Raw genomic sequence first — 15,196 nt, forward strand, 5'->3', positions numbered from 1 at the left:
CTCCTTAAAGCATTCCACTTAAGGCTTAGTTTCCAGACCCTTGATCATCTTGGCTGCCCTCCTTTGCACACGTTCCAGCTTGTCAACATCCTCTTAAATTAAGGTGCCCAGAATTGGACACAGTATTCCAAATGTGGTCTGACCAAGGCAGAATAGAGTGGTACTATTATTTCCCTTGATCTAGACACTATACAGTGGTACCTCAGGTTAAGAACTTAATTCGTTCTGGAGGTCTGTTCTTAACCTGAAACTGTTCTTAACCTGAAGCACCACTTTAGCTAATGGGACCTCCCGCTGGCGCTGCGCCGCCAGAGCACAATTTCTGTTCTTATCCTGATGCAAAGTTCTTAACTTGAGGCATTATTTCTGGGTTAGCGGAGTATGTAACCTGAAGCGTATGTAACCTGAGGTACCACTGTACTTCTGTTGATGCAGCCTAGAATAGCATTAGCTTCTTTTGCTGCTGCATCACACCGTTGACTCATGTTACGCTTGTGGTCCACCAAGACCCCTATATCTTTCCACATGTACTCCTAGTAAGCCAGGTGTCCCCCATCCTATATTTGTGCATCTGGTTCTTCCTGCCTAAGTGCAGAACCTTACATTTGTCCCTACTGAAATTCATTTTGCTAGCTTGCGCCCAGTCCTCCAATCTGTTAAGGTCATTTTGAATTCTGATTCTGTCTTCTGCGGCATTAGTCAACCCTCCCAGTTTGGTGTCATCTGCAAATTTGATGAGCATCCCCTTAATTTCTTCTTCCAAATCATTTATAAAGATGTTGAACAACGGACCCAGAACAGAACCCTGTGGCAGTGCGGCACCCCACTTGTCACTTTTTCCCAGGGTGACAAGGAACCATTAATGAGCACCAGTAAATTGATCTCATAAATCTGAAACTTTGAACTTTGAGAATACTCATGATTTTAATGGTGTGAAGCACTTGTTCCCACAGAACAATAATTTAAAACTTTATTATATAGCTTGAGAAACGAAAAAGGTTTGTCTGTTGCCTGCAATGAGATATGCAGAAGTCAAAAATAAAAATTCAAGAACTCTGGCCAGGCGAGAGATCAGTTTTAAAGTCTTCAAACAGTTTTATTATTAAGGTATTGGAACAATTTCTACAGTACTGCAATGAGATATGCAACATGTGCTATTTTCTTCAGCCTTCCTGGTCTTTCTGAAGTTTTTATGTTAAAATTCCAACACCAGCAGCCCAAAAACAGGGTCAGCCATTACCGTCACTAGTATTTCATACAATTTCTAAAGCACCACTGAGTGGTGCGCTACAGATCAAAGTAGCATCCCCTATTATCATGGTGCCTCTTTTCATGTTTTCATAATGATGCATACAAGAAGTGCAGTGAAAAGGACAATCATGCCCAACAAAATATATATAAATCTATGGATGCAAAAAGTACAAATTTATCACAAAAATAATTCAACATGCATACATCCAAGTTTACACAACTTTCTAGAGCAACTTTAAAAAGTAAAGACAGTTACTTGGAATCCAAACAGCTTTCACTCAAACAAACGACACACACTTGGCATGTGTCCAAACTGATATGGTGCTGCAGTTAGTGTCTTTTATCTTTGAAATCGCAAACATCTTCAAAAATGCAAGGTAGCTGTTACCAGGGAAAGGGGAAATTTCACAGGACTAAGAGCTGGGGGGAATCACTTTAGCACATGGTTTTTTTTTTAGCTTGCACCGCATGAAAAGAACTGATGCATTTCAATTAGGATTCTTGTAGGTTTAATAATCTTCAAGAATTTGCTCCTAAAATTTGTCCACTTCAACGTAAAAGAGGAAATGGAGAGACAGGGCGTAGCTATGCTAAGATCTGCTGAAAAATACAGCAAGGGAGAAACTGACAGGTCAGTGCATTCATGTGACTTGACCTTCCAAAGTTAATGAGATTCCTTCATTAAGTGCTGGTTGTGCAACTTAATGCTACCAAGGGATTTATTTACGTGAAACACAGTGTTTCTTGCTCATAACTGAAATAAAGTATGCTGCCTGTCCTTTTACCAGAGCTCTTCTCCCTGCTTTGTATTTTATATAATCCTTGGATACAATGATTTCTCAATGCTGTCACCCTGACAACGTAAGTTGGGCCTCTAATCAGGGCCTCCATCAACGCACCTCCAACACAACCAACACTCCCAGAACACCTGTCAAACTAGACCCTATGTCAAGGATGCCCTCTAGGCTACAGTTCTAGCCTGAAGAGAGCTGAACTGTTTCTCTACCACTGCCTTAATATTGTCAGCTGACTTTACATCATGATGCATTGTACCCTATAAATCCCTTTTAACCAAGCCAGATTCTCTCTCTGAGCCTTCCATAATGGTAAAGTCTAAAGTTTAGAAAGATTGGCAGCCGATAGGAGTATGAAGCTGTTTAGATGTTCTCATGCGGCTCAAGGCTCACCTATCCGAAAGAAGTTCCTTCAAAACTGCATAGGTACTTAAATAATCTAAGCATACAGGCTGGGCTCAGTGATGTTCACTGCTGTCAACCCAGTTGTGGAACTGACTTTCACTTGTGTAACAGACTTTCACTTGTGTAACACGACCCTCGAGAGCAGATATGGTGGAGGATTCCGTGGCGAGGAGAAGGGAACATTCCATTGCGTCCAACTGGTAAGATGTTGGATATCCCTCTTGGTGGCATTTCTGTACGTAAGATCTATACAGCTGCGCCTCACCCATGTTCGTATCATTTAAAACATTCTCCCAGTCACCTGATTGTCACTTCCAGATAAGTGGCAGGGGAACAGCAACTCAACACTACAGAGGTGCCGGAATGCAAAAGAGGTGCCAATGACTTCCAGTTGAAAAAAAGCCCTTGGTACTGGTTTTGGTGCACTACTACAATTTCTCCTCATGATTTCCAATTATTTTTGTTATTCATTGTCTCTGCGCTTTACAACTTTTAAAAAGTTGAATTCTCATGGAGTATCCTGAACATGAGAATTCAACATTGCAACATTTGGTTGTTGCACCCAAATGAAAATGCAGGCTATTACTGTTTGTACATCATCAGGGTCATCAATATTATAATCCCTTCTGCCCTTGTGAATGTAAGTAGACACTCCTCACACTAGCATTCATCATGTACTAACAGGAAATGTACTCCACTTTTGCAGTTTGCACCCAAATACACAACTCACCTAATTACTATGCCTGTTATCTGTATAATAGGAAATACTATATAAAGTAGGAAACTGTTTGAGCTCATTTTCTATCTAAGAAAATCAGAAAAGTTGAGGCAGCTGACTGCCTTTGTTGTAATTAATATTCCTAAAATGGTTTTAGGACAGGCAAAGTGTTGATTATTTAAGACACAATTATTCACAGACTTACGAGGTCTGCTGAAAAAGCAGCACTGGCCTGGTGCAGAAATAAAGCTCCCAGTCTCTCCTCATGTGAAACATGCCCCCCTGCAAACCATTAAGTACATGACTGATCATTTGTGTTGTTTTTCCGAACAGTATCTGCTAAGGGCCAGATCCAGCATAGGAGAAAATGGTGATCTGTTAAGCATCAGGGGTCCATAAGGTTCACTCAGGTGTTCCCCAGCATCTCTCTGGATTTTTGACTGAGGATGGGAGATGATGATAATGGTGGTGATGGATGGCACATCCATCACACTGAATATTAAAATTGGTTTTTAATTGTATTTTTATTGCTTCTTTGATTGTATCTTAACATATTACAATTTGAATTTTATGAAATTACAATTGCTACAGAAGACAGAAAAATCAGCCAAGATGCTCAGCAATTTTCAAGGGGGTCTGGGGTTGGGGGTTGGGAACCACTGAATTATGCCCTTCCCTAAGTCCCTGTTTGCTGGTGGAGACAAACAAAGTGATTACCATTCTATATCTGAGTGAGGAATACACAGATGCCAACCAGTTAGTCTGTTTAGGCAGCCTACAATCCAATAGTTTGCTGTGAGACCATGGGGCTTAGTTTGCTGTAGACACCAATTTAGAAGCAGCATATCCAAGTGAATCTAAGCAGAGAAGTCAGTGTTACTTGGGTGTTTCAGAACTCAAGAAGCCAATCTACTTAAATGTCCCCAAACCCAACAATTTTTGGAAAGTCCCTTGGAGTTTGCTATTGCAGACCAAATAAGAGACTAATCTTTCCCCCATATTTTAACCATGGCTGTCCTTTATTATTCTTTTAAACAAGGTTTGAAAGTGGTTTGAAAAAGTGGTTTGAAACTTGGTTAGTGCTAACCATGGAGACATAAGCTTTAACCATGGTTAAGATCATAAGCTGAATGGGGCTGGTGATGGCAATAGGAAACACACCTCTGTTCTCTTAAAATGGCATTGGGCTTTGAGAAGTGTGATGTCCTACTGCTGTCAAAGCATCTCAAAAATCAACAAGAAGTCAACAAGCAAACAAGAGCCACTACTGTTCTCCAAATTTCATACTGGTGGTTGCTCTTGTCAGAATACAAAATGCATGCCACTGTCAGCCAGGCAGGCTTAGCTTTAAAAGAATAAATGGACTTAATTACATGTAATTGCTAATCATTTATTTAAATGTTTCTAATCCACGTTTTCCTTCATTCACATTGCACCTGAAGCTGATTATAATAAATAGAAATAAAAAATACAAATCACAATAAAGCTATAACAACTCTGCATTGTAAACTATCAGATTTTTAAAGAAAATAGATAACAACGCAGCACCATAAAAGTCTGCCTGCCAAAAAACCCAAAAACAACTTTCTGAAAGAGCAAGGAAAAACCAGCAGTGAGGGAGCCCAACAGCTCACCAGGGTAAGAGCTTTTCACAGTGCAGATGCTGTGACAAGGAGAGCCTGTTCATGTACCCTCATGAACCTCCACACCTTTATAGAAGGAGAGTACACAGAAGAAAAGAAGCTCCGTAAAATACTTCTCTAGACCAGGCATGTCCAACAGGCAGATCGTGATCTACCAGTAGATCACTGGGTGTCTGTGGTAGATCACCAGTAGATCAAAGAAGCTCAACAACTTTGACCTGAACCCCCCAAAATGGGGTAGATCACTGCCAGTTTTTAACTCTCTGAGTAGTTCGCAGTCTCTTAGGAGTTGACCACCCCTGCTCTAGACCATATAGGAAGGAAATGAGCTGGAATTTTCTGTATTAGCTGAGGCTTCAAACCCATATTCAGAGGCAGCACAATACGGAGCAAACTGCAGTTCTTCACAAAGATGACTGCCGCATTAGTGGCTGAGAGCTGAACTCTATCTCAGAGAAGCAGCTGCAGCTGGCTGACCAGCCTAACCTGATAAAAAGGCACTGAAAAACAGTTCTGCCACATTGGAATCAAAAGAACAAGTTGTTTGCAACCCTCAGGCTGTAAACATTGCGAGTGTAACCCCTTTCAATCCACCAAACCACTCTACTGTCCAACCATCTCTAACTTGAACTACCATCAACACTTCCATCTTGTCTGGATTAAACTTCAGTTTAATTCAGTTTTTAAAGTATTGGCTATACTGCATGTGTTCCGACTCATCAAAAAGTTTGCTTTCAGAAAGTGACTTGCTGCACTAAGCCTGCAAATATCTTGCAGCACAACAGGGATCAGGAGGAGCCTCTGACCTGGAGCTGTGGGTGGTATCAGGTAGGGGACCTGGAGCAGTTTTGAAGCTCCATGTGATGACCCCTTCCCCCTTAAAGGGGGTAAGCACAATTCCTATTTGCCTACAAAGAGGGATGTAAGAAGGCATAAATTTTTATTCCAACCTGCATGTGTCGCAGGCAGCCCTGTTTCCATTCTGCTGCACAACACCTTCTGACAAAAACTACAGTACATTATTCAGCTTGCTGTCTGCCGTGACAGAATTAATTACATTATTATCGTGTGGTTACACACCATTCATTGAAATGCAAAGGAAACAAAATGCAAAAAAAGACATCAATTACGTATCATTTATGGACTGAAAATAACAACTACAGTGAACACTGACTCCATTTGCTGGCTTGATTTCCATTCCAGGCATGGGAATGAATAAGTGAGTGTCAGCCATTTCCGCACACATTTCCGTTTTTGTTGGAATTCTTAGACATTGCTACCTACCAAAGCCCACCAGAAGCTGTGAACCCTTAAAACTTTGGTTAAGGACACTTTTAACAGGTGGAAATCAGCACTCTCAGAACTGCATCATAAGAAACTGTATGCCAATTTTCAAATCTATCTGCTCCCCAAAACTAAATTTGTGCGCAACATGCCATCTCTCAAGGACGTAACTGTTCGATATTTTAGACTGCTGTTCAGCAGGAATCTAACAAAAAGTATGGAACTGCTAGCACATATTTTAGAGGAAGTCTCTAGGAAAGAGACTGACTCCAGAGAAGAGCTCAAAGAAAAGATGGAGGCTACCATATATATACCACACATAGGCTACCACACGTATATGTGTCCAAATGTTTATTCATACCGGTATTATGTAAACAACATAGGAGATTGACTAATTCCAAGAAGAATTGGCAGAAGCACATTTTCTGCCACTCTGATTTAAAACTAATTACAGTATAGATTCTAAAGGAGACATGCTTTGGTTAAATCCCTGCAACATTAATTACATATAAACTTTCTCTTTGCCCCCCTACCCACCACTGTTTTCATTTTATGTTGCTTTTTAATGAATTCTAAGTGATACTTAAGTAGTAGGAACAATTGTCTTCGAGTTGTGTTTTACCAGAAAAATAGTTCATCTCCAGAAAACACATCAGGTCTCAACTCTTTTGTCAAAAGAAGGAACAGTTTCTACCTTCTGAATGTATACAGAATTTTGTAAATAAATTAAAAGAGAATCATCATTTCAGATGACCAACAGAATCATCCAAACTCTCCTTACACCAGGCTGTGGTGGGGATGTATTAGGCAGGTGTCCCTCCGCCCAGTTCTTTCAGCTCAGCTGGTCTCCCACTGTTGGGAGTGAGTAGAAAGCTCTGAAATGGGGTGTTGTGATGGTACGGAAGAGTTGAACCAGCCTGGGATCCACTGGACTCTGAGCTAGTATCAATGCCAACACAGAACAACATCAGGGCCAATTGTTTTGCAACCCCCCAAAATTCTGCTGCTACCTCCATGCAGCAGAGCTCTGCTGGACAGAGAGGGGAGAGGGTAGTTTGGTGAAAGATAAGGCAGTGTTTCCCAATTAGCTAATTACTGAGGACCCCCTATTCTGGAAAAGCACAACTGGGAAAGTATGCTAAACCATTTTCTAACTTTGAGACAACAACATATTCTTTTCTCAAAAAGTAACATTCGCAGACAGCTCTCCCACATCAGTGCACTTAAGGAGTCTGAATAGTCACTGTAATCCAGTTCCTAGTATCTTAGATTCCTGCCAGCAACTCTCATTTTAGCACTGATGATTAAGTTGAACCACAACAAAACTCGGTAATTAACTACCTAAGGGTTTTATTAGCTTCATCTTTTTCAGAGTCCATAAGGCAGTTGTTTACCTTCTTTATGTCTAATATAAGTAAGCTTATGTGACCCTACCAAAACAACAACAACTAGACATGACTTAAAACCTGCATTTGGAACACTTTTGGATACTTGCTGGCTGCAAGCCAACTGAAGTCGGCTTTGGACAAATTCCAATCATAGAGAAATGAGACACAAGCTATAACCTTGAAAACTAAATAACCTGAGACCTGGCAATCCTTTTCAAATAGGCAAATCACTGCATCTACAGCTTCTGTTTATATAATTTCTGATGTAGCTCCCACTGAGAAGCCCAAATTTGAGTATATTTCTAGACAGCAGAGACACAAATGCTTTTCATTAACATTTGAAAGGGATGACTTTCCTAAGCTTTATGATTAATGAAAGTTAGGTGGTCATCCACAAGCTCTGATTTGCCTCAACCTATTTTTAAATCAGCATGAAACATACCATATGGCCTTATATAATCTCTATCAAGGCTGTCACCTTCTTGAATCAGTACTTTTGTTGCAATTATAAAGCAGATTCCACATAAGAAATTGAGAGCTCAGAATAATAATTTTTAAAAAGCTACGCACATTCTGAAAAGATATTCTTGGATTTGGGCCCCTGTCTTTCATTTATCCACATACTGAAAACTCAAATTAATCCAACCTGACTTTTAACTTTTCAATTAATCCAAGGGACAAAATAATGAGGATTTCTTTTACTGCTCTCAAATTCCACTGGAGGACTAAGATTACAAATAAAGCAATGAAAACAAATATTTGTATGTTCAGTAAAAATCAGATTATAGCCCGGACACTTAATATGTGCTGCTAACTAATCTAATAAAATGAAACAGAGCAAGAGTCTGTTTTTTAAAGAAAAAGTATGCTGGCTGATCTCTGGTTCTACCCCGCAGATCAGAAGATGACAGCAATTTTTGAGAACATATTTACTGGCAATTTGAAGGAACTATTTTATGCTACTATGTGGGCAAATGCTGTAGAATACTTGAACTTATTGAGAAGACTATAGAAAATGAGGACAATCAAAACATTAATCTCAAATCTAAAAGATAATTCAGCAAACCAATACTCAGTTGGTATCACAGAATTGTAGTTAGAAGGGACCCCAAAAGTCATCTAGTCTAACCCCTTGCAATGCATGATTGCTGGAATAGCTCAGTTGGTTCAGCATGAAACTCTTAATCTTAGGGTCGTGTGTTCAAGTCCCATGTTGGGCAAAAGATTCCTGCACTGTAGGTGTTTGGACTAGATAACCCTCTGGGTCTCATCCAACTTTACAATTCTATGATTTTATGAATGCAGGAATCTCAACTAAAGCATCATGAGAAGAGGCTGTGGTAAAGTAAGCAAGTGATTCAAACAAATAACCACCAGTCTTGCCAGGACCCTAGAGAATTTTCTTGATAACATAGGCTGCTGGAAATTTATCAGGGCTTTAATAAACCCAAGAACTATGGTGGGTGGAAACCTATTACCTTCGATTGACTTGTGGAAAATTATAGCTGCAGCCAACTAAATTCTTAGGCCACAAAAATCAAATTCATTCCAGAAGGTAATCAAAACATGTGTTTATGTGGGATGGTGTTGGGGGAGGAGAAGGAAAGAAAATAATAATGAATGCTGGATATCTAGCTCTGCTGGACAAAAAAAGAGGAAACATTACAGTATTTCACTTTAAAACATTTAATAATGATGCCACAAGTCTCCAGTGCCCTGTGTTATCAAATAAAATATTGCTATCCTTGGAGTATTTTGTTCCATATAGAACACTGTATTAACCTTTGACATTTTGTCAGCATCCCAGATGGGACAGTTAATGGGATATTTATAGGTATAAATAATAATTCAGGTAGAACATTCATTCTCCCATACCATCACATATGAAGCGGATACCAAGAGTCTAATTCCTTCTCTACTTCTCTATAGTTTTGGATGGTTAATCTTTATTATTTCATCTACATCATTTGTGATCCATATCCTAAATTATTTCATTTTTTGTTCATTTCTCAAAGGTATGTTTGTTATTTTTACTAGAATCTTTTTAGCCTCACTTGTGAAGTGAATGGCAAACTGTTCTGTTTTACCACAATTTCTTTTGTAGCCTGGTGCTTCACTATAACATGTTAGTATCTTTATGACTTCTTTATAATATTTTTAGAGAGTGAGATTACCAGTAAAACTTCATCTGCATATTATATTATTTTGTTAACTAAAGATCCATATTGCACCCCATGAATATCTGTTCTTTCCCTTAATGCTAAAGCTGGTGGCTTGACGGCAGCAGCGAAAAGTACAACATTTCAATGGAAGTGGGTGGAAGCAACATATGGGGTAAGATTTAATTCTAGAACAGATTCTCTCCTCTGATCATGCACGAATACAGATGTTATCTTACAAGAACTAGGAGGCAAAAAGACTGAATCACTAAGAGTTAACAAGTCAATAATTAAAATAGATAAATAGATAAATAGATAAAAGGCCAAAAGTTGTAATTTTGTGGCCCTATGCAGAATGAAGAATAGCCCTAATGCAGTAGTTCTGAAACATAATACACAATATAAAGGACTAAAATTTTACATCTACAATAGGTAGGCATGAAAATTTCCTGAGAGATTCTGCAACAGTTCAGTACATAACCTAGAAAGCTAGAAGAACTGACCAGAAGCAGTGAACACCAGTGTGGTATAGTAGTTTGAGTCTTGTACTAGAAGAGGTGAAACCTCAGCTCAAATCTCCACTCAGCCATGAAGCTTTCTGACAAGTCCTTTGGCCAATCGCCATCTCTTAGTTCAACGTATCTGACAGTTACAGCAAGGATGAAGGGGGTAGGGGAGAACCATATATATCACAGAAGCTCCTTGGAGCAATACCAAAATATATATTTCTTTAAAATGCATAAATACCAATCGCCTAATCTTTTTCAATAAATCTTCATTAAGATTACAGGTAGGTAGCAGTATTGGTCTGCCATAGTCAAAACAAAATAAAAAATAAAAAATTCCTTCCAGTAGCACCTTAGAGACCAACTAAGTTAGTTCTTGGCATGAGCTTTCATGTGCATGCACACTTCTTCAGATACCTGATACCTGATATCTGAAGAAGTGGGCATGCACACGAAAGGTCATACCAAGAACTTAGTTGGTCTCTAAGGTGCTACTGGAAGGAATTTTTTATTTTTTATTTTGTCTGCATTAAGAGACAGCTTTCATCTTTGCTAAAAATCTGTGCTTTTTAGTGGCCATTTTTGCTAGCAGTGGGAAGCATGCAGGACTTTTCAGCACGAAACATATACCCGCCTATGAAGTATAAGGATCACTCAAGCCCTGCATGGAAACTGGCTGTGGATAAATATTTCCTGAAGCAGGTTTTGGGCTATTTGAACAGTGTGGAACACTACCAAAAAGTAATTTTCATTGCTGATTCATTATTCCCAGTAATTGGCCTTTTTTGCCTCTCTGTTCCAATCAGCAGTGTCACAGGGCAATGTCTCCTTTATCCTAGAACTCCCAAAGGAAAGAAACTGGTACATTACATAGAGCAGCACAGCTAAAGCATCCTCTTAAAATCATGCCGACACATCCAGTTTAATAATAATTATTAATAATAATTTGGTTCTACACAAAGAATCGTGAGTAAAGCTAAAAACTGTTATGTGCTGCGAACTAAACGTGGATTTTGATATATGTTCGCTATATGAAGAATAACATAACCTCGATCTAATTTTTGGGGTTGCATTGAAACCACAGCAGTGTGGGAAGCAGACTTTTTACATCATTTTTCCCTCTCTGGGTGGATCTGGTTTCTGCTTGCCAACTTCCTCTTTCCATGCCCCTTACTTCTATTTTCTTTCTTATTCCTTTTGCGGCAGTTGGGTGTACTTTTGGCAATGGAGCAGCTGTGGGTTTGTTTGTTTGTTTTTTTACTGTTAAACTCTCAGCTTTCTGCATAAACTGAAATCTCAGGCATTAGAGCAATACATAGTCAATAAATCACACATCCTGTGGAGGAATAATGATGATGATGATGATGATGATGATGATGATGATAAGGGCTTCACGCATAAGCACTACATGACTTGCGCAGATGCACAGTGGAATGGACTCCTTTGGAAGGTGTCCTTTGGAGCCAGTTTGGTGTAGTGGTTAAGAGCGGCAGACGCGTAATCTGGGGAACCGGGTTCGTGTCTCCGCTCCTCCACATGCAGCTGCTGGGTGACCTTGGGCTAGTCACACTTCTTTGAAGTCTCTCAGCCCCACTCACCTCACAGAGTGTTTGTTGTGGGGGAGGAAGGGAAAGGAGAATGTTAGCCGCTTTGAGACTCCTTCGGGTAGTGAAAAGCGGGATATCAAATCCAAACTCTTCTTCTTCTTCTTCTTCTTCTTCTTCTTCTTCTTCTTCTTCTTCTTCTTCTTCTACATAGCTAGATGAACTGGCAAAATAGGTTATGGCCCGCAGAGCAGATGGCACAATCCATATGCTCTGGCAAGCTGATGTTGACAGAGGGCAGGGAGGCCCTTCAATCCCCTAAGCTTTGCAGTCTGTACAAACACGGTATAAGCAGCAATCTCAAGGATCATTGAAGAGATTTGCCCAAATTTCTGCATCTCAAGGTGCGAGAGCTGGAATGGTGAGATGCTGCAATTATATGTCATTAACTGAGCAATCCAACAGGGGAGCAGGAGAACCAAAATCGAAAAAAGTGCCATTCCAAGCCCTACCAGCTTCACTCTTTTCCAATCCTTGGTTTTCTGAGTAGGAGTTTTGAGTTTTGGCGCAAGTTTCCCTCTCATTGATTTCAGCTGGAGGGGAACAATGCCAACTCAAACCATGATGCAGGTTGTCCACCCACCCACCCCCACTGTTCCTGGATGTGCCTCCAGGAAACACTTCCTCTTTGCCCTTGGGAGCTGGCCATGGACTCTTCTACTATTTTTATGGAGGAGGCACCCAACATCTCTCCTTCTGTGAGGATAGACTGTTTTCTTTCTGCCCCCTGAATGGAAGATCAGATGGATCCTCTGACCCCATGGACACCATCCCAGGGACCACAGGATTGAAGCCTAAAAGAGCCTAAAATATGACTGCTTGTTGCAAATGCCTATGGAATGTTCACAGAGCTGTTTGTGTAATGAGAGCCCTTCTAAGTAGGTTGTACAATATTAAAACTCATTTTCTTCGAGCAATGACCTGCTGGAGCAAGATCCCTCTGCCTGATCTTGGGTGATTCCCCTCAAGCACTGGAACCTCATACAGCCCCCACTGTTCAGGGGAGCCTGTTGTTGTTGTTGTTGTTGTTCAGTCGTTCAGTCGTGTCCGACTCTTCGTGACCCCATGGACCAGAGCACGCCAGGCACGCCTATCCTTCACTGCCTCTCGCAGTTTGGCCAAACTCATGTTAGTAGCTTCGAGAACACTGTCCAACCATCTCATCCTCTGTCGTCCCCTTCTCCTTGTGCCCTCCATCTTTCCCAACATCAGGGTCTTTTCCAGGGAGTCTTCTCTTCTCATGAGGTGGCCAAAGTACTGGAGCCTCAACTTCAGGATCTGTCCTTCTAGTGAGCACTCAGGGCTGATTTCTTTGAGAATGGATAGGTTTGATCTTCTTGCAGTCCATGGGACTCTCAAGAGTCTCCTCCAGCACCATAATTCAAAAGCATCAATTCTTCGGCGATCAGCCTTCTTTATGGTCCAGCTCTCACTTCCGTACATTACTACTGGGAAAACCATAGCTTTAACTATACGGACCTTTGTCGACAAGGTGATGTCTTTGCTTTTTAAGATGCTGTCTAGGTTTGTCATTGCTTTTCTCCCAAGAAGCAGGCGTCTTCTAATTTCGTGACTGCTGTCACCATCTGCAGTGATCGTGGAACCCAAAAAAGTGAAATCTCTCACTGCCTCCATTTCTTCCCCTTCTATTTGCCAGGAGGTGATGGGACCAGTGGCCATGATATTAGTTTTTTTGATGTTGAGCTTCAGACCATATTTTGCGCTCTCCTCTTTCACCCTCATTAAAAGGTTCTTTAATTCCTCCTCACAGGGGAGCCTACAACACTCTAAATAGGTTTATTGGGGGGGGGGGAGTCGGGTTTAAACTTTAAAGGAGGTTATAGAAGAATGGTGGAGAAGAGTAAGGTCAGTTGCACAAACAGTGTTTTACTCCCACAACCATTCAATAAAACCAAGCACGTTTTTTAAAGAGACAGAACATACTGCTAAGCAAGGGAACAAAGATTAAACTCTGAATAAATCCTACAATAAGGGTGTGGGCTATCCCATCCAAAAGCACAGACTATCCAAAAGGATTAATGAGTGAGAACATGCCAAATGAAACAAAGCAACTTGTGCATCGTTAATAAAACGGCTGACAAGCCAAAACACCCTGCTCTGAAATGCACAGTATAAGAAGGTTCTTGTTATATAGCTGTTCATTTTCAGCACATCACTGCCATGCCATGCCTTGCCACTGGAAGCAGAACAGAACCTTTCAAGTTCCAGGGTTTGTGCCCTAACAGAGGAGTCATTTTTCTTTTCTCTCTTGCGCAGCACAGGCAGATCTGTTTCAATTAATTTATGACATGTCCCAAATGCAGAGGAGTGGGTGGAAGCAAGTGTTCTTGCTCATGGATAATATTCTCTGTGTCTGCCAAGTTAAGATGATTAGGGAAAATAACTGTTTTTCTTGAGATGTATGGTATAGCAAACAACATCTTGTATTTATTCTAAAATGTCCACCAAGGCCTAAATATAAATCGCCTCTGACTTTTCTTTTTCCCCTGCCCTTTTTCTTTCAAGAGATCAATGCTCTCTATGCTTAATTTTGATACTCTTCTGATTAACTCCCTTTAAGACTTTGTAGCATTCTTAAACTTCTACTTGCATATTAACTCTCTTAGGAGGGAAAAACCAGCCAATAATCAAAGGAAAATATGTTGATTCCTTTCAGGCATTCACTGAAATATGAAGCGTTGTAATCAGGAGGGATATACACAGCACATCATTTAAATAACTACACAAAAATGATTGCGTATTTGGAGGTTTCGAAAAGAAAGGTTTACGAAGGCGACTTTGGCCAGCAGAAATGGAAACAGACCGTTTAAGGAATACAAAATGAAATATGTGACAACCCTCCCACCGCCCTGCTCTGCTACACATTGTTTGAATTTCATATCACTTCCATGGGTGTTTTTTCTGGCAGACTGAAGCACAATTTAAGATGGATGTAGCAATCCACCCACTTGCAGTGACTCAGAAGGCTAGGTCTTGGACCGTACAAAATAATGGAGACAGTAATATGATCTTTCTGTGTGCATGGAACTCATAACTTTCACACCTCCACTGAGCTCTTGCTTGAAGCAGACAATTTTCTCAACTCATTTCCATTATCATTTCAAAAATCACCTTTAGCTCATTTCATTTCGGAGTATGTTGGCTGCATTGGGCAATTTGCCTCCTAAGCAATATTCCCCCAACCAAGCAAGCTGAAATCGTGTTAGATGCAAAGCGGCTGCTTTCTTTTCTACTTTCAACCAACAGACTGCTCTCTTGCAATATAACATGATACAAAAAGGGTCTTGGACAAGTAAGCTGCAGTTGCACTTTCCCTTAAGAACAATGAGGTGCAGAATAGCTCAGTGCTTCTGGATTCTATTTACCAAGCTAGGACTGGTTGAATACTTCAAGCAGGATTTGGCCATCACCAAAAATATTTCT

General features: G+C 40.4%; 1 protein-coding gene across 3 annotated transcripts in view; it reads right to left on the minus strand.

Annotated features, from left to right (window-relative positions):
* The window catches only part of PITPNC1 (phosphatidylinositol transfer protein cytoplasmic 1), a 132,122-nt gene that overhangs the window by 88,485 nt on the left and 28,441 nt on the right, over positions 1–15,196 (minus strand). The gene's annotated exons all lie outside the window — the stretch shown is intronic.

The sequence above is a fragment of the Lacerta agilis genome, chromosome 2, assembly GCF_009819535.1.
Source record: "Lacerta agilis isolate rLacAgi1 chromosome 2, rLacAgi1.pri, whole genome shotgun sequence".
Lineage (NCBI taxonomy): Eukaryota > Metazoa > Chordata > Lepidosauria > Squamata > Lacertidae > Lacerta > Lacerta agilis.